The sequence below is a fragment of the Phymastichus coffea genome, unplaced genomic scaffold, assembly GCF_024137745.1.
Source record: "Phymastichus coffea isolate CEN01 unplaced genomic scaffold, Cenicafe_Pcof_1.1 PCOF00010, whole genome shotgun sequence".
Classification (NCBI taxonomy): Eukaryota; Metazoa; Arthropoda; class Insecta; order Hymenoptera; family Eulophidae; genus Phymastichus; species Phymastichus coffea.
Window position 1 is genome coordinate 5476457 of NW_026706821.1, and position 25697 is coordinate 5502153.

Consider the following 25697-nt stretch of genomic DNA (forward strand, 5'->3'; position numbering starts at 1 on the left):
ATTGTATAACTGTGCGTTGTCGATGAAACGGACTGTACCAGACATTGCACCTGCTTTTCTCCTTCAACTGCTAATGTTCTTCCCGAGTGCATTTCTAATTGGAAACCACTCTGATCTGAATTATTAAAGTTTGCAATGCCGATTTCTGGTATACATGATTTAACATCAGCTACAAAAGCATCAGCATGAGTTTGTAGTTCTTCTTTACTTCCTAATGTTTTTTTGGTGATAAATTTATATATTTTTCTAGATACTATTCTATGAGCTTTCTTAAATTTTAGTAACCAATTTTGAGAAGTCTTAAATCTTATATCTTCATGGCCAACAATTTTTTGAGCTTGCAATGCCCATTTCCGTATATCTCGATCATGCACTATCGTACCAGCTGCAATAGCGGCTTTTAAATTATCAAACGTGTATTGGAAAATCTGCGCAATTTTTTCTCGGTAAGTTCCATTTTTATTAATTGTTTTCGCCCAACGTTTAAGTAGATTTATAGATGAAACTTTCTTGAATCTATATTATACAGTATCCAGTTTTAAATTTTTGTTTTTTCCGCTCCTCCAAAATTCTACGGCTCTTTGTTTATAATCAAATGTGATTTGTTCATCATCATTTGTGCACTGATTTGTTGGTGCAAAATCAGGATCAGGAAAGTAATGTTCAACATCATCTTCGATTATTTAAGTATCAGTATCTTGATAATCTTCATGAAAATCTAACGTCTCTTCAACAATCATATCAACATCATTAAACTCATACACTGCGTCTATTAATATTTCTTTCAATTTTTCTGACAATTTAATTTCTTTGAAATTAATCTCGCTATCTGGTATTTGTAAACTTTGAAAATATGCTAATAATAAATTGACTACGTTGAAAGGATTGATCTTCACGTTTTAATCTAAAACAAAATCAAGATATAAATACTCTTTTTTGCAGTTAAATAATTTTACAAAAGACAAAAGAAAACCTAGTCTATAGATATAATTCGATCATACGTTTTTAACAGTTATATTTCACATGTTTACAAATCAAAATATTTGAAGAAAATTATATATGATATGTGACATAAATACTTACGTAGTAGACAAAAACTTTTCTTCCTGTTATGTATTATATTTTCGTATTCGAGAAATTTGTATGTAAATATAGAAATAAGTTTATTTATAAATCCAGCACTATAAAAAAACTTTAACTTTTTAAATACTTGACTTTTCTTCAACTACTATGAATAATGAAATATGTATCGGATGTCTTATTATCGTAAGAGGCGTAGATTTGATATAACTTATCTTCTTCGAGCCATTGATAAGACAAAATTGTAAATAAGATAAAGTGTACAGCAAAGTAAAGTACCAACAAAAAGTAAACTAAACCACAAGTGAAAATTGAAAAAAGTAAACAGTTTATAAGTATAGGAATTGAGACTATAATAACTATTTATAACTATTAATATAATCAATTATTTGTTATAATTTCTTTTCTCATTGACAAATTGTAAATGATTAAAAAAGACATAATAACTATATTAAACTTCCACTTTTGAAATTAATAATTTTTAACTGTTATTACTTGTTATTTTTCTTTATTACGCATTAACTTTACGTTTAAAAAGTAATAACTATTATTATTACTCTTTTATACACAGCTATATGTAATACAATGCAAATAATATTTTTAAAAAAACTAATCCTATAACTGTTATTATTAATTCCGAAAAAACAAAATAGTTAATAATTATTTATAATTTATTTTAGTCTCAAATCTTATATTTATAAGCCGTTATTAATTATTTTTATCTTTTTTGTATTTATAATAAAAAGAAAATAATAATTATTACATAAAATTTGAAATACTTGGGACATATTGTTATGCAACATGAATGTTATTCAAGAAACACATTTATTTTTCGCTATTTATATAAGGTTAGCCCGCATGTGATTCGGTAAGGATGGTTTATAAGGGTGGGGGTTAGATAGGTTAGGGGTAGGTGGATAAGTGGTATGTGATTCAGCTGAGATAACTCGCTTATGGTGTAAAATTTCATTTTTTTGAAGAAATAACAAACGACTAAAGTTGCTTATCCCAAGATTAGGTGGGTTAGCCTACATGTGGTTTGGTAAGGGTGGTTTATGGGGGTTTGGTGGGTTAGAGGAAGGTTGGTTAGTTGAGGTAGCTCGCTCATGCATAGGATTAAATTATTTCAAGAAATAACAAACGACTGAACTTGTTTATCCCAGGGTTAGATGGATTAACCTGCTGATAGTTTGACGGGGGTGGTTTCTAGGGGGTGAAACACCCCTTAAATATATTTTTTTTTAAATCCGGAAACACGTCAATTTAATTTTGGTATTTTTTCATTATCAGTGCGATTTTTAAATCACTCGAGCTTATTTACTATATTACATGTCGTAAAACAGTACAAAAAATAGTGTATTTACTCCTATTAAAAAGGGAGTTGCAACCCTTCGGTATAAATGTTATGCCTTAAAAGCGCCTTTTTATAAGAAATTTTTTAACGTTGAGTTTACTGAAAAATATTCATTTGATGCTGAGAAATATTAAAGAAACTGATTTTAGGGGTTGATTTTCAGGGTGGATTTCACCCCTTAAAATCCCTTATGGGCCGATAAAAAAAAACACATATCTAATTTTTTTTCAAGTACTACAATATATCCGAAAATCATTTAAATCGGTGACGTCGGGTTGGGGTGGTTCCCTTGTTAGTGGAGAGGAGGTGATAGAGAGAGTAAATAGCGATGAGGTAGAAGATAAAATCAGGGCGCTGCTACTTTCATAATTTGCATATTGGCCAATGACGGAAATATTCGGAGGGTGTTCCCGATATCCAAATTAGCATATCGGCCAATAAAATCATTTCTTCTCGGAAAGAGAAGAAGTAAGAGATCTTTGACCGTGGAGAGCTATTGCTCGGACATTTTGCCACTGATAGTGAACTCAGCTGCACGCAGATCTTTTCTACGAGCTAGAAAACCGAGCGATTTGGAGCGTAAGAATTTCATCAGACTTGTAAGAAGTAATTAGGTAAAGTGCCGCTTGTTTAGTGAAAATTAGGTTGCTGAGCGTAATTCGTCGTGTTATTGATTCCGCCGTGATGTGTGAACCCATCACCATGTAAACGAAGTACTTCCGACTGAATCGCTCTGACTAACAGCCAATTTCGGACTAACTCAAGCGTAAGAGAATTTAGGATTTGGATAACTCGGTGAAGACATGCTCGTTCTTAAAAGTCCTTGACCGTGCGCAAGATTCGTCGCAGGTGTGATTCGCCGGCACGTGTGGATCCATTGCCGCCGCGCACTAACTATCGTAGTGAACCGCGCTGACCATCCTCCATTTCGAGCAACATTTACTCTAACAAGTGAATAAAGGAACGTGAAGTGTAAATATATATTTGTTATCAATGCCTCACTGACTTATCCCTCGTTGCATGCTGATTTTATTTTCAGCCGTTTAACAAAAGCTCTTTCTTTAACCATTATTTAAAGGTGGGCAAGTGAGGCGTACTCACTAATAGCAATTGAGGCAGGAAGGGAGAGAAGGCAAAGAAATGAAAGTGGTTAATGAATTATACACACAAAACATAATTTCGCATTTGAACAAATCTAATAATAATTAAATCAAATCAAGATCAATTTACACTTATACTTCAAACCTGTACATGAATAACCGCATAAAAATAAGCCGCATTACAATACAAACTCTTATAATCGAACTATAGAACAATAGGGAACAAAGAACAAGTTGACTAACTAATCGCGCTTACAAATCTATACAAAACACAACGCGCGTCGCCCGGCAGATGACCGCCTTGACGATAAACCGACTTAGGCTACTTAGCTGGCGAAAGATCGCCTGGACGATTTCTCTTTGAGCGATTTATGACACCGACCGTAATGAACGCAGGTAGCCGGCGTGTGTATACCTTGCTACCCACCTAATATTTAAATTTACGCACCGTGCCGTCGTTGAAGAGAGAGAGAGAGAGAGAAAGAGAGAGAAATTAATTTACAAAACTTGACCTTGATACTGGAACGGGAGGCCTGGCTGCGCCCTGCGCATGATTTTGCTGGTCGTCGCTGGGCAACTCCTGCCGACTTGTCCCAGTAGCATCCCGAGTAGATGCCGGAACCAGGCAGTCTTCCTCTCCTCTCGGTTTTCTCATTGGCCCTTGGCGGTGTGTGCGTTCGGCTGGCCCTTTGTCCTCAGCTACACTTTGACTTCGCACCGCTGACCGTCTACCGTCTTGCTCCGATCGACTCGGAAAACCTTTTGACTCTGCCCTCCACTTACTACCGTTTGTATCGCTCGTTTTTCCTCGCGATCTACAGCTTCTTCGTCATTCTTTTTCTCTCCCCACTTGACCTATTTATTAGGCGACGCGCGACCAATCCGCTAATTGGTTTGAAACGCGCGCCTGCCTAATCTTGTGTAGGGCACGCACACCCCCAACTATTTCTCTCTCTCTCTCTCTCTAACACCTCTATACTGTCGTCAACGTAACAGCTTCGGGCCAGTTCGGCCCCGCTCAAAAATCTCCGTCAGTTGAAACAGAGACCATCCATTAGACGCATTCTTAAATGCGCCGAACGCTGGTCACCGTGCCTTGCAGAGAGAGAGGGGAATTTGGGAAAATTCCGACGAGAACAAGCGCAACGCTTGCTCTCGTCACAGCCGTGGACGATTTGTAGCAATTTTTTCGATCTTTAAGAGCTTATATTTTAATGTATACTGCAATTGGATTCATTATATGTAACAGTATTGTTACTTATCCTATTCACGAAGTTTACATTCAAAAATATTTCAAGCACTGGAAAGTAAAAAGTCACGATATTCTTATGATTGGAGATTGTAATTGTGACGAGTTATATTAGAATTACAAGAATTATTCGTGAATGAAATGAATGTAGTGGTGTGCCCTACTGCAAAACTATGTATTGGTTATATGAAAATAATGACTTATGCATTAGAATTTATTGAAACTGAACGTACAGCAAATTGGAGACAATGCTTAAATAGTATAAGCAAAATGCTACCAATATTTTACGCTTCTGGTCATTTTGATTATGTAAAATTAACATACATGTATTTTCACAATATAGCAACTCTAAGTATAAGGATGAACGATACTGAATATATCGAATATTAAAGAGGCGGTTATTGTAAAAAGATGCGATAAAGCATGGTCTGGGGTATGGACAAACATGGTGAATAAACAAATATCAAATCGGTTTTTCAGAACAGATCTCAAGCATGGAAAACGTGTGATACCTAGCGTTTTCGCACGATATACCGTATATTACATATTCCATTAATCTTCTATGTTATGAAGTGCTTGGAAATAATTTGCGATTTGAGAACGAGTTCAATTGAGCAGCATATAGCATATCTGAAAGCAGATTGAACTGAGATTATGAAAATCTACAAAACATTTTGTTCTAGCTCAACGAACATAATCCTTTTAAATTTGGAACACTATTGATGCTGTTTTCCGCTATAATTATTAGAAGAACTAGCATAAATTGCCATAAAGCAATCCACAAAGCTCATGACGGAATCGATTCGATGATTAGAAATAATTAAAATAAAATAAGTCTTATACATTTATACAAAGGTTAGCCACTTTCAGATACAATAGATAAAAACCATAAACGTTACAAATTCTATTCGGTAGATACTAATTCATTATTTTAACGAAGTTGTTATCATATACAAAGTAACGTTGAGTTAAACAAGAAAGCCTTACAATTGCAACTTTCTTCGTATCCGTTAATGTTATTTGATAAAAGAAAAGACTCTGGAGAAAAATCGAAAAATTAGAAATTTATAAATTATTCAAACCAGTTAGAGTTCTTGAAAATGTACGATCAACTTTGACGAAAGTAAAATATGGAGGATGGCTATTGAACAATATTGTTTGGCTTCATAGTAAAACATTTGGAAATATTTTCCAATCTAAATTGCATATTTGTCTTATGATATTTTGATGCTAATTGTATACTAATTTTTAATGGATATAATCATGAATTAATTGAAACAAAGTCATACAAGAGATATCGTCGTAAAGAGAAATGTGTCGTACCTGACGTTGATATTTGTAGCGATACATTAGTTAACTTAGCGCAGAAAAATTTTGTATCTAATTCGGCAAATAAATTCAAAATGATCAAGTTACTGAGAAAATATTTAAGAATACGAAGAATTACTACTAAGGTGCAATTGAAGACGCTCATACATTAATAGTGAAAACAGGATTGACATTAGCGACAGAAGAAGCATTGTTCAGTTAGCATTGTTCGAAATGATGTTGAATTATTAATATTGCAATTGCTCTGATTCAAATTACAGATAATATATATTTTATCTAAACAGCGCTCGGTAAGACTGGCAATCAACTATAATGCACAAATATTATAATTCTCTAAGAAAAATTATTTTATTTGTTCATGCAAAATTGAGGAAAACTAAGTTCTAGAATTAGGAGATAACGATGAATATTATGTAGATGTCAATCATGATGAGTTGTCGTTTATTACAATGTTTTTGTTTCAACAGTTACAATTATTATATTTCATTCTTAATTGAAATTCCAGTAGATAAACTAGAGAGGCCACAGATCAGGAGGGCCTCAGATCATGGGAGGCCTCAGATCAGTGATCTGAAGTGCATGGTCTATAAGATCAGCACTCTGAGATCAAGCGCCGCCCCCTCTTTTTCTGAGATCAGCACTCTTAGATCAGGCGCCCCAGCCACCGCCCCTTCTTCCTTCAGTGATCTGAAGCGTATAAGATATCAGATCAGCACTGTTAGATGATGCGCAAGAGTCCCCCCCCCTCGCCCCCTCAATATGGAATGCGTTTTAAATATTAAAATAAATTTATATATTTAATTGAATTTAATTGATTTAACGCAATTGATTTACGTGTTATGCACAGATTTAGTGAAAAAAATGAGCAGACACCACAGGGAATCGATCTCGCATCCTATGGATCGAGAGACCGTAGCATCTAGCAATTAAGTCACAGCTCCTTTTAGCTCTTGGTATCTCTTATTGCGTATATTAGGTACACACAACCAAAAAGCGACTGGACTACGGCGTCCCCCCCCCCCCCCCCGCCTCGAGTTCATCCGTATGTGTGCACATGTTTTAAGATCACGCGTTATTGTTGTGTGTGTGTATTTGAATGCATATATTCATATATATTGTTTTTGATATATGCATATATACTGATTACACAGGCCTGCAAGGTTTTGTTCTTTTGCAACTGAGGGTCATTTCCGAAGTAATTTTTGGCGTAAAATTAGAATCCGTCGTCAGAATTGCTTCATCACGTCAAGTTTTTGAGTAATCGTCCCCTAAAGGTCGAAAAAACACGATTACTCAAAAACCTGACGTGATGAAGCAATTCTGACGACGGATTCTAATTTTACGCCAAAAATTACTTCGGAAATGACCGTAAGTTGTAAAATAACAGTGACGACTCTCTATTTTGCAGGCCTGTGTAATTAATTCATGAAATAGTGGAGTAGAGGAGGGGGGGATGTAATAGTAAATATACACATTGTTTTTTCTTAAATAAAATATTTGTTTATTGATGAAAAATAAATCTTATTCAACAAGTCATTTACATTAAAAGAATATTTATAGAAATCCTTCAATAATTTCATCGCTCTCTTCCCAATCCATGCAGCAACCATTTAAGTAAAACTTTTTCATAAATTTGACATTTTGATGTGCGCACGTCGTTACGCATTTACCGTTATGATTAGGACACACTATAACTGATTTCATATTATCAAAATGGGAATATCCCCAATCATTCAAGTCGAAAACTTTGAGGCCATATCGTTTTAACCATTCGTTTTTCAGATCTCCGGTTTTTACAGATCAGATTACTAATGTTGCAATGATCGAATACGCTTGCATTAACTGTTGAAATATTTTTTCGTTTAGTTTGAAAAGCTAAGATGAGATAACGTGGTTTTTCCAGTTGATTTGCAGATTTGACTGTCCATACATGACTTATGTTCATAGGTAGCATTAGATACTCATACAATTCCCAATTACGGAAACTCATTGAAATGCTTCTTTCTCTTTTCAGAAAATCAAGTAGACGAATTTTTAGAGAATTCGATGTAGTAACGTATGGCATAAGCCATTCGATGAGTGTTATATCGATCTTAAGCTTTTCGATGATTGTTTCTAGTTCCACCAATTTTGTTATTTGAATAATGGCATTCAAATCACTGCTTGATCGTATGAGAATTAGTTCATGTTTCATGTTTACCAGTACTTTTTCAATAATCTTCAGCAAATCCGAGAATCAAGTTTAAAGGAATAGTGATATCGAAATATCCTTCGTCGTTGATTATTTTCTGATCATTTTCTGTTATCCATCCGACATTTTCAGCATACCAATTTTGACTTGGATTAAATGATAGCCAATTTTTCATAATAGTTGTTAGACCAACGTTTTTACATTTATCGATTTCTGTCGCATTTAACTCATACCTAATTTCCTCAAACAAGTGACAGATTGCGTTATTCACAAATAGAGTATTCGTTAAGACTGCATTCTTATCATCGCACAATCTACCATAAATACGCAATGATCTACAAGATGGTGAAAGACACAGGTTTTGATGTTGGATTGATATGCGAATTTCATCGCTATTTTTGAAAGATGTATCGGTGTACGGTTGATGACTATAAATCTCATAATGAGCTAAGGATTCATCAAAGGTGACAGGTGACTGTATTTCTAGAATGTTCTCCATTATTTCGTTGAAAGCAGCAAAAAATAATGCAATTTACTTTCCACCAGAAATTACTTTTAAGCCGAGATTTTTTAAGAACTTTATGCTTCGATGTGTCAATCCTTTCGCTTTTCGATGACGATTGACACTCGGAATTCGCCGTGTTGTCGCTTTTACTTTCAATCGACGACTGATGGTTGGTTTATATATTTTACTGCTTATATAGCCACTACTACTGTTCAAATTGTCAACGATTTCCATCATGTACTTTTCAGGTGTAATCTAATTGTTATCACTTCACCTCGAAAGTTTATTAAATTTCCGTCTTGGCCAACGATGCGTAATTGTAAATTATCACATTTGAAGGAACTACGATAATTTTATATCCAGGTGGTACTGCAGGAAAAAATTCATAAATATCGTGAACCTTACTCCCACTCATATATGCACCTGAGGTAATGTTACACTCGACTCTCAGAGCACTTACTTTCAGAATTTTTACTGGAAGATCTGAATAGTGAGAGTTGTTTTTTTCTAGTTTACGCCATGCAAATCCCAGTACTCGACCAATGAAATCTTGTGGACGGAAATCGATATCTTCTGAACTTTCAATTACACAACGTAAAATATTATTGTTCGATTTCAGGCTCTAAACAAGGGTTTACGGAGAAATTTATCAATATCTATTTTCTAAGGTTTTACGGAGAAATTTATCAATATCTTCAATTTTATAAGTACCCACAGCTAAGATTACAGGTGGTTTATTACCAACGTAAAATTTATTGTTATTTATATCTATATTGGGTATAGAGTTGAATATCAAAAATTCTACTAAATCCAAAACGTATCTTTTATTTGCTGATAGTTCAATGGGTGAAAAATATTGTGCTTCCAGTAGAGAAGAATTACTCGAGAGAGTAAATGTGAATGATTCTTCCATGACTGATTAAATACGACAGATAACTTTTTACGGTGTTTTTATTTATATAGCCCCGCACAAAAATTGCAAACTAAGATGACCGCAATTATAGGTATCGAAATTTTTATATCTTTTTGAATGTATTTGACTTCATCTACTCCGAGATATGTCATTAGATCAAGTGGAGGTCTAAGATTTCCAAAACAATCAAAATACGAGGGTGGTCCGATAAGTACTTAGCCTACAAAAGAAAAACGAAAATTTTGGAAAAGTGGCGTTTTATTTTTCAACATAGTCTCCTTTTAGTTCGATACACTTGGCCCAGCGATGCTCCAACTTCTTTAACCCGTCTGAAAAATACGTTTCCTCGAGGTCTGAAAAATAGGCTTCCGTGGCAGCGATTACCTCCTCATTCGACTCAAATTTCTGACCGGCGAGTGACTTTTTCAAGTTTGGAAACAAAAATAAGTGGCACGAGGCTAAATCTGGAGAATACGGTGGATGGGGCAGCAGTTCGTAGCTTAATTCGACCAATTTGGCCATGGCGACGGCGGAGGTGTGAGCCGGTGCGTTGTCATGGTAGAAGAGCACTTTTTTCTTCGCCAAATGGGGCCGTTCTTTCTGCAATTCGACATCGAATCTGCCCAATAATTCGGCATAGTACAGCCCTGTGACCGTTTTGCCCCTCTCCAGGTAGTCGATGTAGATCACACCTTGTGAATCCCAGAAAACGGTGGCCATCACCTTTCCGGCTGATGGGCCGTCTTCGCCTTCTTCGGAGCACTTTGGTAAAGTCCACTGTTTCGACTGTTCCTTGGTCTCTGGTGTATACCAGTGGATCCATGTTTCGTCGACTGTCACGAAACGACGCAGAAACTCCTTCGGATTGCGCTTAAACAGCGTCAGACATTGCTCTGAAGTTGTCTCAGAGTTGCGCTTGTTGTCCGGAGCGGCACCCATCGCGCCGACAGCTTTCTCATGCCCAAAATTTCATGCAGGACATGATCCACGCGGTCTTTTGAGATGTCTACGATCTTAGCTATCTCGTGCACCTTCAATCGTCGATCTGCCAATACGAGATCGTAAATTTTTGTCACGTTATCCTCCGTGGTAGCCGTTTTCGGAGCACCTGGACATGGCTCTTCAAAAATCGACGTGCGATCACGTTGAAACTCGTTAAACCAATTTTTCACGGTCGACATCGAAGGAGAAGAGTCACCGTACACAGCATCCAAGCACTTTTTGATTTTGCTGGGCGATTTCCCTTCCAAAAACAAGAATCGAATCACCGACCGATACTGCTCTTTTTCCATTTTTCAAAAATTAAACGGACACATTTGCTTTCACACGCTCTCAAAAATAAACTACAACTTCGATCCGGCTGAAATTTTGACAGTAACTATCGAGAAGGTTGTACCACGTGATAGAATATTTCTTTTGCGAGAGTGGCGCCATCGGGCGGTGAGGCTAAGTACTTATCGGACCACCCTCGTATGTGACGTTATTTCCAATTTTCCAATAAGCAACCCAGTGTGTGCCTATTCCGTTAAAGTCATCGAGATTAATTATGCTGATTCTCGATAATGTGGTCCAAACTTTGGTAATTCATTTCTCATAAACACTCCTCGGAAATTTGGTATACTTAAGATTTTGGCATACTTCATTCAGTCGATATTTGTGAGAGCTCTATCGGGTAAATTTACGTCAAATTTTTTTTTTTTAAAGCTGATCCCAAGTAAGGTTTGAGTTATAGTCCATAGCCTGTTTTATATGGTTTAAGATACATCCCTTTACCTAGTGCAATGGCGTCCATAATTTTGTTGTGTCTTTTGCTTTCTTCTAATTGTCATTTTACAAACTTTGTATCATTTACAGCTTTTGCGATTCCTGTAGCTCCACCAGCTACAGCATCAGTTGCGCTTAGACCAGCAAAAAGAGAAATGAGAAAGGGTAAAGCTCCACCTATCGTTTTGGAAATTGGCAGAATTCGTGGAGTTTTGATGTTAGTCTTTCCACCAATCTTTTTAACAGTTGCACGAGCTCTTTTTAAAGCAGTGCCGATGATCGTTCAAGCACATTTATTTTTTGGCCATTGAAAATTGGCAGTTTTGATTATGTTTTTCAAGTCTATTAACTTTTGATATTTCTTTTTGCGACCTTTTGACTTAAGTTTTTTTATTTCATTTTATTCTTGAGTCCCATACTGAATTTCGATTTTAATTTCATGGCGTTAGGTACAGCGTAAACAGCTGCTTTTTCACTAATGCAGGAATTTTTATCGAATGCTCGCTTTCAATACTTCTCAGCTAAAATTCTGTTTGCAATAGTTCTATACTCTACACTTTCTCGATATTTTGAATAAGTTATATCATACCATGATTATTTTCATGGTTAATGTAATTATTTTATGTATATATATATATATATATATATTCTATTAATTATTCAAGATTTTTATAATTTTTTAGACTCCGCCGATCCTGCTAGCTAGTTTACCGTCTAGTATATTTTATTATTTATGAATTGCTATTTTAAGACTGATAAGCATTTTTATATAATATAAAATATATTTATTTTTAATCATTTTATTTTTTCTTTTCAGCTAAATATAATCGTAACGGATCCGTCGCATAGGCAACATATTCAACATACATTAGAAGTAGTTATAAAGGTATGTATATATAAATAATTATATTTAAATAAGTATATTTAAATAAATATATATTTATATATATTTTTTTTTTGTTCTTAGTTACAGAGCGATGTTGAGAGAATAGAAAGGGCTGCGGTCGAAAGAGCTGCGGCCGAAAGAGCTGCATCCGAAAGAGCTGCAGCTGAGAGGGCCGCAAGCGAAAGGTCCGCTGAGCTCAAAAGGGTCGCAAGTGAGAGGGCCGCTGCGCTCGAAAGGGCCGCGGCTGAAAGGATAGCAAAGGCCACAAAATATATAGTTGAAAGGACTGAAAGGGCTGCTAAAGCTGCAGCCGAAAAGACGGCGAGGGCTGGAAAGTCTGCAGCCGAAAAAGCTGCGAGGGCTACGACCGAAACAATAGCCGTAAAAGCAAGCAAAAAAAGATGTGTAAACGCTGTTTCGTTAGCAGCGTTTACATCTCTTACACCAAAGAAGAAACTTCTTAAGGTAAGATTATTTATTATTATAGATAAATACATTTTTTTATTTAATAACTAAATTTTTAAAAATAAATATTATTTTTTAGATGAATGATGCTACTGATGCTGTAGATAGACATACAATGAGTAGCATCGAAAATGCTTTTCCAACGGCAATCATCGCTACCAACAGCAACAGCAGCAGCAGCAGCATGATTTTTACTACCACTAATACCACGAGCACGCAGAAAGTGGTACCGAAGGTGAAATCGATTGAAAGCATCATTGACCCTAGTGTATTTTCTTGTTTCAATAGGAAACCTACACGACCTACCAAACCATAGGGTAGGAAAAACAATTAAAAAAATTTAAAAAAAAAATTTTGTAATTTAATAAAATTGTATATTTAATAAAATGTATTAATATTAATTAAATAAATTGATTTAAATTAAAAAAAAATATCTCTCTCTCTCCCTCCCTTCCTCCCTCTCTCACTCTCCTTCGGCAGTAGGGTACTCAGTAAACATGCTGACTGGATGTAAGTCCTAGGAGAGGGGGTAGCATCTCTAGCTGCTTGCTAGGAGCGTGCGCCGTATAACCCTTGGAGAGGGCTCTCTCTCACGCTCTCCTTCGATAGTAGGGCATGTGGGCTCTTGGAGAGAGGGTAGCATATAGCTTGGTAAGCTATATGCTGCTCTCTCTCTATCTCTCTCTTTTTCTCGAAGCAAGCGCTATAGTAGTTTCATTAGATTTCGGGAACCTTTCGACCTTACAGTTAATTTTATTTGAATATTAACTATACATTGATTATAATACAGTCTGTCTATAATCTTTATTTTCAGTAGTTGACATCGCTATATTGAAATATTGATTTGAATTTTTATATGTAATATTGTCAACTTCATCAATACCTTCCTTTTCAGATTGCTTCCGTCTAGCTTTTATCTATAAAACAATCTTTATGCATCTGTAACAGCACATATAAAGTTAGCTGGTTTATTGTAATGATATGTACATATTGTTTCTAATGGGTAAGGTAATGCGCCCATTGGTGGACATCTCATCTCGCTTTCAAGTTCTACAATTTTTCTAAAAAAGGAAAGAAGTTTCTAATTAATAATGATTTTAATTTCTTACAAAAAATAAAAATACTTACTTTTCAGGTAAAATTTTATGTAACCATTGTTTCTTTTTTAATCCTTTTACATAAACATTTCTAGAATAATTTAAGTGATTATTTAGTAAACGTGCTAAATTTTTATATGGAAAAAGGCCGGATCTCCATAATAAAGCATGATGACACGTTTCTAAGAAATAATTCACTTTTTGACACTTGAAAGGAAGTTGAAACCAATGATATGGTGGTTCGAAGAAAAACACAGTTGCAACATCTAATGGTAGATATGCGAGCTCTTTACAAACAAAAGTCTCGTTAAAACTTTGAAAGCCGTGAAAATCGATTACGAAATCCATTTGAGAAGATGCTGAAGTTAATGTGAACTCTACTAGTTTCCAAAACTGTTATGAGAGTAGAGGCACGTGTTTGTTCTATATAAAGCCTATACCTCATCATTCGAAAGTAGAGGGCGTCATAGTCACCATACCTGACCATTCGAAATTACAGGGCGTTATAGTCAATATATAGTATGATTATAGGTAGTTTGTATTAAATTCTAACAATATATATATATATTATTTTCTTTTTTATTGAAAAGCATTGTATACATTGATTACATAATGTCTTGTTAATTTCAAACTAATTTTTTAACATCACCACTAATTGGATTATATTGTACAATACGATCGTGTAATATTAAGCAGTAGGCTGCAGTATCTTCAGAAAAATCAGTCCGAGTTTCAAATTCTAGCCGAACATCGACTGGCGCGCTTTTTAATGTTTCGTTTTGTTTGGAGCAATCTATAACTATTAGCGAGACTTTATTAATGAAAACTTTTTTATTGAGTAACGGCTCGTTTTCTTTACCATAGTAAGCGTTTTGAAAATTAGTATAGATATCGTCGAGAACAGCATATTGATTTTGATTGATATTCAAATTGAGATTTCCATACGGACAGTATTGTGAATTGAGGAATAGTTTCACATTACTAATATTACAATGATAAAAATTACTAGAATTAACACTCGCTGAACTTTTACGTTTAGTTTGAAAAGCTAAAATAACAAAGCGAGGCTTTTCCAATTGATTGGAAGTCTTGACACTCCAAACATGCTTTGATGTACGTGGTAATTTTGGATACTCATACATTTCCCCAGTACGATAACTCATTGTAATTGCACGATCTAGTCCAATCTGATTGAGTAATTTGACTTTTTCTTTGTCTGCAACCATCACATGTGGCATCAACCATTCAACCTTAGTTAAAGTAATTTTTTATTTTTCTGAAGCAGCGGGATTCCCTATTGGAGTACTTAAAATAACGTTCAAATCATCTCTTGATCTTGTCAGAATAAGTTCATGCTTGACATTGACTACAATTTTCCAATAATAATCTTCAGCAAAGCCCATCAACATTCTAAGAGGGATAATAACATCAAAATAACTTAGAGCATTACATATTAAAACTTCATTGTTAACATCATTCCATCCGGCATTTTCAGCGATAGAGCTTTGACATGGATTGAGTGAAAGCCAATTTTTCATGAGGGTCGTTAAGCCTACATTTTTCACTTTATCAATTTCAATAACATTTATTTCATATCGTATTTCCTCGAACAAATGAGAGAGGGCGTTGTTGACAAATAAAGTTTTCTCCACTGGCGTAGTATCGTCCGGCTTCGTCAACCTACCACAAATATAAATCATACTGCGTGATGGAAGCAGAAATAAATCTTGATGTTGAATTGCTATATGGATTTCATCGCTATTATTGAAATATGATAATGAATAAGGCTGATACGCATGAACTACATAATGAGCTATAGACATATCGAAAGCGACAGCTGAATGAATGTCTAGAATTCCCTCCATAATGTTGTTGTAGTTTTATACAACACACTAATATGCACAATATTTTCTTTCACGATTTTCGACAACTTTTATTCTCAAGCTTTTCAGGAATTGAATGTTCTGAGGTGTGAGCGGTCTGATAGCTCACTGTTGACTGGGTGCTGTTTGACATTTTTGTCTTTTAATATAGCCTCGGCCGCTCTTTATATTGTAAATGATACCCATTACTAAGATATGGTCTTTATACGTATGTACTCGCACTATGATGACTTCTCCTCGAATGTTAACTAAGTTTCCGTCTTGATTAACTGAACGAATTTGAAAATGATCAATGCTCCTTACAGCGACTGGAAGGTAAAAGACGTGAGAGGGAACTTCTATAATCTTATATTTAGGTGGGACTGCTGGGAAAAATTCATATATAGTATGTACTTTACGATCGTTTATGTAAGAGCCTGTAGTAATATTACGCTCTACACGTAAAGCGTTGACTTTGAGTATAATGACGAGTAAGTCAGAACTATGTGTTTCGTTTTCAACGAGCGTGCCTTTAGTGAAATCTAAAATTGATCCAATAGAATTTTCTGGTTCAAAATGTATTTTTTGACTGCACTGAATGACACTACGTAAAGTATTATTATTTGGTTTCAGGCTAAACGAATCTCAATGTTTGGTATTGAATTAAATGTTAATAGCTCAACTAGACCAAGAACGTATTTTTTGTTTGGAATGAATTCAATCAGTGAAAAATAATATGATTCTCATACGGATGATGTTCCTGAGAGACTCAATGTCAATGTATTCTCCATGACAGATTCATATCAAATGATAGTCATTCATCGAATGAATATTTTTTATACTAGTTGTCTTTTCTATAGTTTGTTTAAAAGAAATTTAAAACAAATATGGCCGCAATTATATGTATTAAAATCTTGATATATAATATAATTATACATGATTCTATTAACTTTGAGATAAAGCAATAGATCTATAGGCGGCTTTAGATTACCAAAACTATCAAAATACATAACCCCATCACCTTTCTTTTTATATGCTACCCAATGAATACCTGGTCCACGTTTATCATCTAAATTTACAATAGCTGTCTCTTGGTATCGAGGTCCATCGGTCGGTAGAGTATCACGCATGAAAACACCTCGAAAATTTGCAACTTTTAGTATTTTAGCATATTTTCTTATATCATGATCTGTCAGTGCTCGATTAGGTAAAGTTAATTCGAGCTTCTTTTTTTAAAACTTTTCCATTTGAATATGGTTTCAGATGAAGACCATAACCTTTACGATGTGGTTTCAAATAAAATCCTTTACCAATAGCAATAGCTTCCATAATTTTATTGTGTCTATGAGCTTCTTTCAATTAATTTTCAGCGGTCTTAGCACTGTTAACGGCTTTTGCTATTAAAGCAGCTCATCCAGCTAAAGGTTCAGTGGTGCTCAAAGCGGCAAATAATGGAATTAAAAAAGGAAAAGCTCCACCCACTTTAATAGGAATTGTTAGAATACGAGGCATATTTATTTTTCTTCTTCCTCCAGCCTTCTTCACAGCTTCTTTAGCGCCTTTTATAGCCGAACAAATGACAAAGAGTGATTTATTACTAGGTACAACACTTCTCGAAGCAGCGTTAATAATTTTTTCAATGCAATTGATAGATTTTTACTTTTTACATGTGTCTTTCGTCGCTGTCATTGTTCTTGACGATTTTTTAATCCCTTACCTCGTTGTTTTCCTTGTTTTAGAATTTTAACACCCATACCAAGTTTACTTTTAACTTTCATTATGTTGGCTACAGCAACCGCAGCAACTTTCTCACCGAAACTACTATCTTTCGCTTGCACTCTATCCCAGGCCTCTTTAGCTAGAATTTTGTCGGCTTTGTTTCTCGCCTCAACGTTCTGTCAATTCTGAGAATAAGCAATATCGTGATCTTTACAAGCAGCGTCTAGCGGATTTTTTACTGATAACCAGGAAAATGAGATTCGAATGGTAAGTTATTAATGATCTTATTCACTAAGCCAGAACCACCAGTCTTTCTTTTGTGACAAATGATCATTCCTCATCAGAAGACAAAGTGTTAATGAAATTAAAAAATATATAAACATTCTTTTTATAGTTAGTAGTCTCATTCGTCGTTCGATCGATGACTAGAAAAGAATATGGACTTCAAAGAGCAACCACTTAAGTTGCAAATCATAAATTTTGATAGTGTGCTTGAAACGGAAAAACGAGAAAAAAGACATGGCGAACTACTATCTAACAGCATACGAGCAGTTTTCTGTGGTCCTAGCAACTGTGGGAAAACTAACTGTTTGCTAACACTAATCACACATCCTAATGGACTTAGATTCGAAAACGTTTATATTTATTCAAAGTCTCTCAATCAACCAAAGTATAAGTTTTCAAAAGATTTATTGGAACCGATTGAAGGTATACAGTATTATGCATTCAGCGAGCATGAGGCAGTTGTTTCACCGGATAAAGCTAATCCAAATTCTATCATGATTTTTGACAATATAGCCACTCAAAAGCAGGACAATGTGAGAGCATTCTTCTGTATGGGAAGACAAAAAAATAGATAGTTTCTATCTCTGTCAATCATACGCTCGCATACCGAAGCATCTAATTCCAAATAATGTGAATATACTAGTTTTGTTTCGACAAGATGACGTGAATATTAAACATATTTACAACGATAATGTAAACTCAGATATGACTTTTGAGAAGTTTAAAGCAATTTGTTCAAAATGTTGGAAAGACGATAATCATAGATTTATAGTTATTAATAGAGATAGACCAATCAATCATGGACGGTATAGAAACGGATTCGATTCTTTTACTATAAATATAGCGGAGTGAACGAATGAAGATTATTTAACTTTAGATATGACAAGCGTTAACATGGATAATTTTGAAAAAGAAAAGAAGATGCTCGAGCAATTATCTGAGGCTCGTGCTACCATCAGACGTAAGTATCAACTAATAAAACGTGACAAAGCTTATTTAGAAAATACATTGAATAAAACTTTCAAACCTATGGTTGATTCACTGAAAAAGCTTGTAGAGGTAGCTATTGATAAAACTAACGATAATACTGAACAGGAAACGAACAAGAAGAAGAAAATTACGTTCGATAAAGTTTTCAAGTCAAAAACAATAGCTGTCACTCCCTATAAATCTCGATATTTCAATAGTACTGTTAATGACTTAAATTCTACATTACATCCGCTTGATTCTACATTTGAATCCGCTATGTCTATTGCTGATGCTGCTGATGATGGTGATGATAATGCTGATGAAGACGAATTTAGTAAGATTAGTGAATCATCACTTGATAGAACTGCAATAAATTTAGACAATGTTAGTTCAAATGTAACTACAAAACAACAAAAACAGCTATTTGATGACTCGATTGTAAGAAACTATATTCGACTATTGCATGAACCGCAACAGAAAAGTAATTTAGACAAGACATTTGGCGTTCGCTTGCATGAAAATACATATGTCATAGGCAATTCTCCAATTTCTTTCCAAAACGATAATGTGACTGTGAATGATAAAGCATTCAGCAAGACGCCTGGATTAATGGAACTTCTGTTTCGTAAAGAACCTAATTCTAAATTAATCAGTTCATCGGATATTGAAAATTATATAAAAATTCTTGAAATCACTAACGCTCATCGTAAGAGATATGAAACAAATGGAGAATATCGCAATAAGCATGTAAATAAATTCAAAAAGAATATTGGTCCAAATTTATCTTTAAGTGGTAGTAGTGCTAAGAAGTGAAAATTGACTATTGATGGAAAAGGTCTTTTTCCTAACTATAAAATAGCAAGAAAAGGAACATTATTTGATTATGTATATTGAAATGATCCAAACGAGCTCGTTGATCGATTGAGAAATAAAAAATATTATGTCGAAAAAATTCATTTTAATAGGAAATTATAAGTGGATTGACTTTCTCTCCCGTTTAATAGAAAATGAAAATGTAGGTCTTGACACGATTCTCTTACGATCATCGTCTTTCCAAAAAACCGAAAAACCAGGTAGGAGATAAAGTGCGAGTGAGCAAGTCTAAACACGTTTTCGAAAAAGGATACACTCCTAACTGGTCTACTGAGATTTTTACTATTCAACGAGTTGCGAAGACAAAGTCTATCACTTATCATTTAAGAAATTACAAAGGCAATCCAATTCTTGGAGGTTTTTACGAGCAAGAACTAAGAAGCGAAAATTGACTATTGATGGAAGAGGTCTTTTTCCTAACTATAAAATAGCAAGAAAAGGAACATTATTTGATTATGTATATTGAAATGATCCAAACGAGCTCGTTGATCGATTGAGAAATAAAAAATATTATGTCGAAAAAATTCAGTTTAATAGGAAATTATAAGTGGATTGACTTTCTCTCCAGTTTAATAGAAAATAAAAATGTAGGTCTTGATACGATTCTCTTACGATCATCGTCTTTCCAAAAAACCGAAATTCCAGGTAGGAGATAAAGTGCGAGTGAGCAAGTCTAAACACGTGTTTGAAAAAGGATATACGCCTAATTGGTCTACAGAAATTTTTACTATTCATTGTATTTCAAGAACTAAACCTGTAACATATCACCTATTAGATTATAAAGAAAATCCCATTGTTGGTGGTTTTTATGAGCAAGAACTACAGAAAGCTATATATCCTGATATCTATCTCGTAGAAAAAATTCTTAGAAGACGGGGTAATAAAGTCTTCGTCAGCTTCAGAGATGTTGCTATCTATCAATTAACTATGAAAATCTTCGATAGGTGGTAATTGAGTCTGTTTTAATCTTTCCAAACTGTTAACATACTCATATAGAAAAACGCCTTTTCTCTTCAATAATTCTATTTGTGTTTTTCTATATTTATCTATCTTGAATTCATGCTCTACGATATTTAGTTTGGTTAAATATGAAGCCAGTTTTTCGAGAGATGATGGCATAAAACATGTGTTAAAAACTTAATATTAATGGTTATTTACTTGTAAATTAAGAAAACTCATTTCTCAAAGTTCGCGAATGTCTCTCGAATTTTCGATGAAATCTCTCCTGCAAAAATAAGCGGGAAAATCTGTGTATAAATAGGCCCACCTTTGCACAGGCTAGTATTTACTTCTAGCCTTGCAAGGTGAGCGCATGAGTCTGAATAAACTTGGATTATACCTAAGTTCTTTCTCTCATTGTGATTAACTGAGCAAGACTGTCCCTTCCTTATAATTTGAGCTCGACTTATAGAACATCTCGCGCTATAAGAAACTTGGGCCGAATTATATCCTATCAAAGAAAGACTTTAGCTCTGCTTATGGGACAATTCGCACCATAAGAAACTAGGGCATTGTCTGACTTTCCTCGAAATATTGTAGTTATTTATGTATACTTGATTTACTTATTAATTACATTTGATTTACTTATCTATTTTATTGACAATTAGAGTAAAATCATTGGAAACAAATTCTTACTCATTAGCTAGATACGAGAGTTCGAATTATTTTATTTATAAGTGATACGAACATCACAGACTTTTTCTTATTTCCTAACCTCAAAAAATGGCTTGCCGGACAACGATTCACGTCTAATGAAGATGTCATCGCCGAAACAAATGCCTATTTTGATGGTTTTCAGAAATCATATTTTTCTGATGGCTTAAAAAAACTAGAAGGCCGTTTAATAAAGTGTATCGACCTTTAAGGAGATTATGTTGAAAAATAAAAAAAAGTTACATACGCAAAACTTTTTTTCACTTCTTTTTGTAAAGACTTGTTGCCCCCCCCCCCCTCGTTAATACATCTCACTCTCTTTCTCTCTCCCTCTCTCTTTAACATTATACTGCATATAGCTATAACCGTGAGTAATATCCACGTGTTTGTGTACGAAATTAATTATTATTAATTAATGAGGACTACATAATTTTTAATTATTAAGTCGATGAAAATCCCGATTTATTTGTATTAATGATAAGAAATAAAATAAATAAAGTTGAAGTGTCTTGATCGTGATATTGTCTGATCCCTTTACAACTCAACGGTAATGAATATATTACACAGGCCGACAACATTTAAAAATGAAAAAATAACCTAAAAATACGATAGTATAGTTATGTAAGTTTTTAAAGCGATGAATTGAAATCTGGCTTCAGAATTAATCTATAAACTATCAAAGAAATACCTCCAACCCGGTTACATCGATTTCGATATTCTTTTAATATGTTGTAGTTCATAGAGAAATAAGTAGCACGTTTTTTTTTTATTCGTGGAAAACACTTTAAGGATATGAAATTCGCCCTCAAAGTTCATCCTCGAAAATGAAGTTTACAATTTATCTTAAGTTTTGATTAACCCTTTAGAGGCACTTTTTTCTGCTGCACTTATCCTGAACCTGGAAGTGTTTATAAAGATTTTCTGGGTCGCTGATTACGAATCTGAAGTCCGATTTTCAAAATTTAAAATGGCGGACATAATTTTCAATCTGAAGCTTAGATGAATTAAAATTTGTATACTTGGGTTTCCGGGATCGCTGATTACGAATCTGAAGTCCAATTATCAAAATAAAAAATGGTGGATCCAATATGGCGTCTATTTTAATACTCAGAAAACGCAATTCTAACCGAAAATAGCCGCCACATTTGATATTGGGTCCGCCATATTAATTTTTCAAATTCTGATACCGGATTCGTAATCAGCGCCTTCAAAAGCCCTTTCATACAAATTTTAATATAATTATCTTAAAAACTCTCTCCAAGACCGAATTTATTTGAAAAACTGAAAATTTTACTCCTTTTATTGTTTATAAATAATTGAATAAATAAATCTTCAATATTTTAATCAAAGCATTACGAAGCCTAAGTACTAATGATGGTATAGAAATTCATTCAAGAGCGATTGAGCTCAAAGCGGTCGTGGTATGAATAAAAAACTGAAAAAATTTAGGTGTATCATATATGATACGCTACCTCTGAAGGGGTTAATACAATGAAATAAATTTTATTTCACATCTCATGTCAATACGGAACTATCGTATGCAGTTCCGATCATGAGAAATATAATCCTTATATTTTTTATTAACAATTCTACAAGTTTTGTAAGTAATATGCAATGTATATCATAGTAAATTATCAATTAGAACCTGTAGAACATTAGAAAACATTTTTCGTCGTGACTTTTTGCATTTTAAGTGTACTTCGGTCTGTTTGTAGTGCTCGCCCTGTACGAACGTACGATAGCATGGAGAGAGTAAAAAACTAAAATGTTATAGAAAAAGAAAGTGTATAATTTAATTTTGTAAATATGAACAAGGTCCATTTAAGCTTAGTACCACAGGACTAATAGGAAATAACAAATTAATTAACAGACAAGGTATAAAAATAGCAGTCATAGTTGCAGTACAGCAACAATACTTCACACAATACAACAACAATAACGAAGAATTACCCAGAGATAAAACAACCGAATGGAAGACCATAAGCAGTATAAGAACCAAGTATAAGAACCAAAGAGAGAGTCAAATACAAAAACTATGGAAACAAGCAACATAGACATTCGTAAGTGGCTTAGAAAACATAAGTCCAATAAATAATTAATAGACAAAATAGCACTAAATAATTTTTCCTTGAAAGTCATCAACAATCAGTAAGTTGCAATTCAAGTCAAAAACTCAGAACTCTATACCCTGATAGTTAAAAAATTAGAAAACAAAAATACTATATTTTACACATTTCAAAGAAAATGACGAACCATACAAAATGGTACTAAAGAACATCCATCTATCAGTTGATATAAATGAACTGATAAAAGAAATTGAACAAAACGGTCACACAGTAACTGGAATATGTAACGTAAGATATCAAATAAACGAACAGCCTCTAGCGATATTCTTCGTTGAACTAAAATCTAATGAAAATAATAAAAATATTTATGATATCAACAATTTGATCAACCAAATTATTAGTTTTAAGCTTCCACGTAAAAAAAGGGAAATCCCTCAATGTATAAGTTCTCAGGGACTCGGCGACATAACAAATTACTGCCATAGAATTCCAGTCTACGAAAAAGGTATAGAAAATCATCTTACTGCAAATTATCCAATAAAAACGAAAATAAAACAAGTTAAATGTGTAAACTATGGAGGAAATCACGTGACAGGAACAAAGGATATAACGCTAGAAAACTTCTCCAACAAAAAGTTTTTCCTGCGCTGAGATCTATGCAACCGACCGAAATTGAAATTAGCGAAAATACCGTTAGACCAAATTATATATTTACACATGTTATACAGAGTAACACAAATACTCTTGAAGAATCAAAACAGCCTGCGCCACAGTAATCTATAGTAAATAATAACAATCACTTGGAAGATATGATGATGCAGGTAATGAATAGAATGGATATAATACTTATATCTGCTTATCACGCTAGTAAATAAAATAAAAAGAAACTCAGGATTTCAAATTGCAATATGGAACGCAAGTGGTTTGACTCAAAGATGTATAAAGCTAAAAACATTGCTTTTTAATGCTATTATCGGAGACTACTACAAAGATTATTTGGATAGTTTAGGATATCGTTTTATGGCAGGAAGAGATTATCACGCAAAACATCCCTAATAGGGCTCTAGATTGGATACTCCGAATCCAGAAGGTGTTAAATTATACTCAGTAATGAAGGAAAGACACCTTACCCCGATATCAACGGGCAAACCGACGTACTGGCCTTCTGACTTGAATAAATTACCAAATTTAATAGACTTCGCAATCATCAAAAGCCTATGCTCCGAACATTTTGTAGCTAAATCTTGTCTTGGTCTTAACTCAGACAACTCTCTAATAATCCTCAATTATGATGCAAAAATTAAGTTAAATATAAAAAATAACTCATTATATAACAAAAAAACTAACTAAGAAGTATGTAGGGCAGTAATTAATGAAAAGGTAAAGTGTAAAATACCACTCAAAACTCAGAAAGATATTCATAATGCTATTAACACATTGAACCAAAACATACACTCAGCTATTGAAATTGTAACACCCAAATTAAAAATAACATCTAAATCCAACATACTTATCACAAAAGAAGCTTTACAAAAACTCAAAGAAAAAAGAAAACTTAGAAGAGTATGGTAGCAGAGTAGACTGAAACAGGATAAAACAAATTACTATATATTAATTAGAGAATCAAAAAAAATTTTATGCACGGAAAAAAACCAAGGAATACAAAATTATTCAGAAAACTTATTAGCCACAGAAGACACAGACTATTGGCTCCGGAAGGCAACTAAAAGAATAAAATAACCTCAATAGCTTATTTCTCCAATATTAAAAAATAAGGTGCCGTAGATCAGAACGGACAAAGATAAAGCAACTCTTTTCGTGGAACACTTAGAAAATACATTCATACCCTACGAATGAATTATTACCAAACTGAATAACTTTCAAACAACTGAACAAATTGTCAACTGCAATAGCTCCAGAACATACTGTACTAAAGTTTAAGAAATATGTAATATAATAGAAAATCTAAAATATGAAAAAAGGCTAGGACATGACAGTATAAATACTAAGTTACTAAAAGATCAGCCCTTAAAAGCAAAAAGATACATCACTATAGTAATAAATGTAATCTTCAGACTGTTCTACTTTCCTACATAGTGGAAAATTGCAACAGTAATGCTTATTGCAAAACTTGATAAATCGCCTGAACTTATTTCATCTTATAGACCAGTAAGCTTAATCCCTACTCTTTCGAAAATCTGTAAAAAAATAATAGCAATTAAATTAAATAATGAACTATTAAAACAAAATATTATACCAAAACATTATTTTGGATTTTGTAATAAACATGCCACTATCAAACAAATAAAAAGAAACACTGCCATATATCGTGCCACA

At 34.0% G+C, this 25697-nt stretch overlaps 1 protein-coding gene across 2 annotated transcripts in view; it reads right to left on the minus strand.

Moving 5' to 3' along the window:
• LOC131671708 (disks large 1 tumor suppressor protein-like) overlaps positions 1-25697 on the minus strand; it is a 1979893-nt gene that overhangs the window by 1521145 nt on the left and 433051 nt on the right. The window lies entirely within an intron of this gene.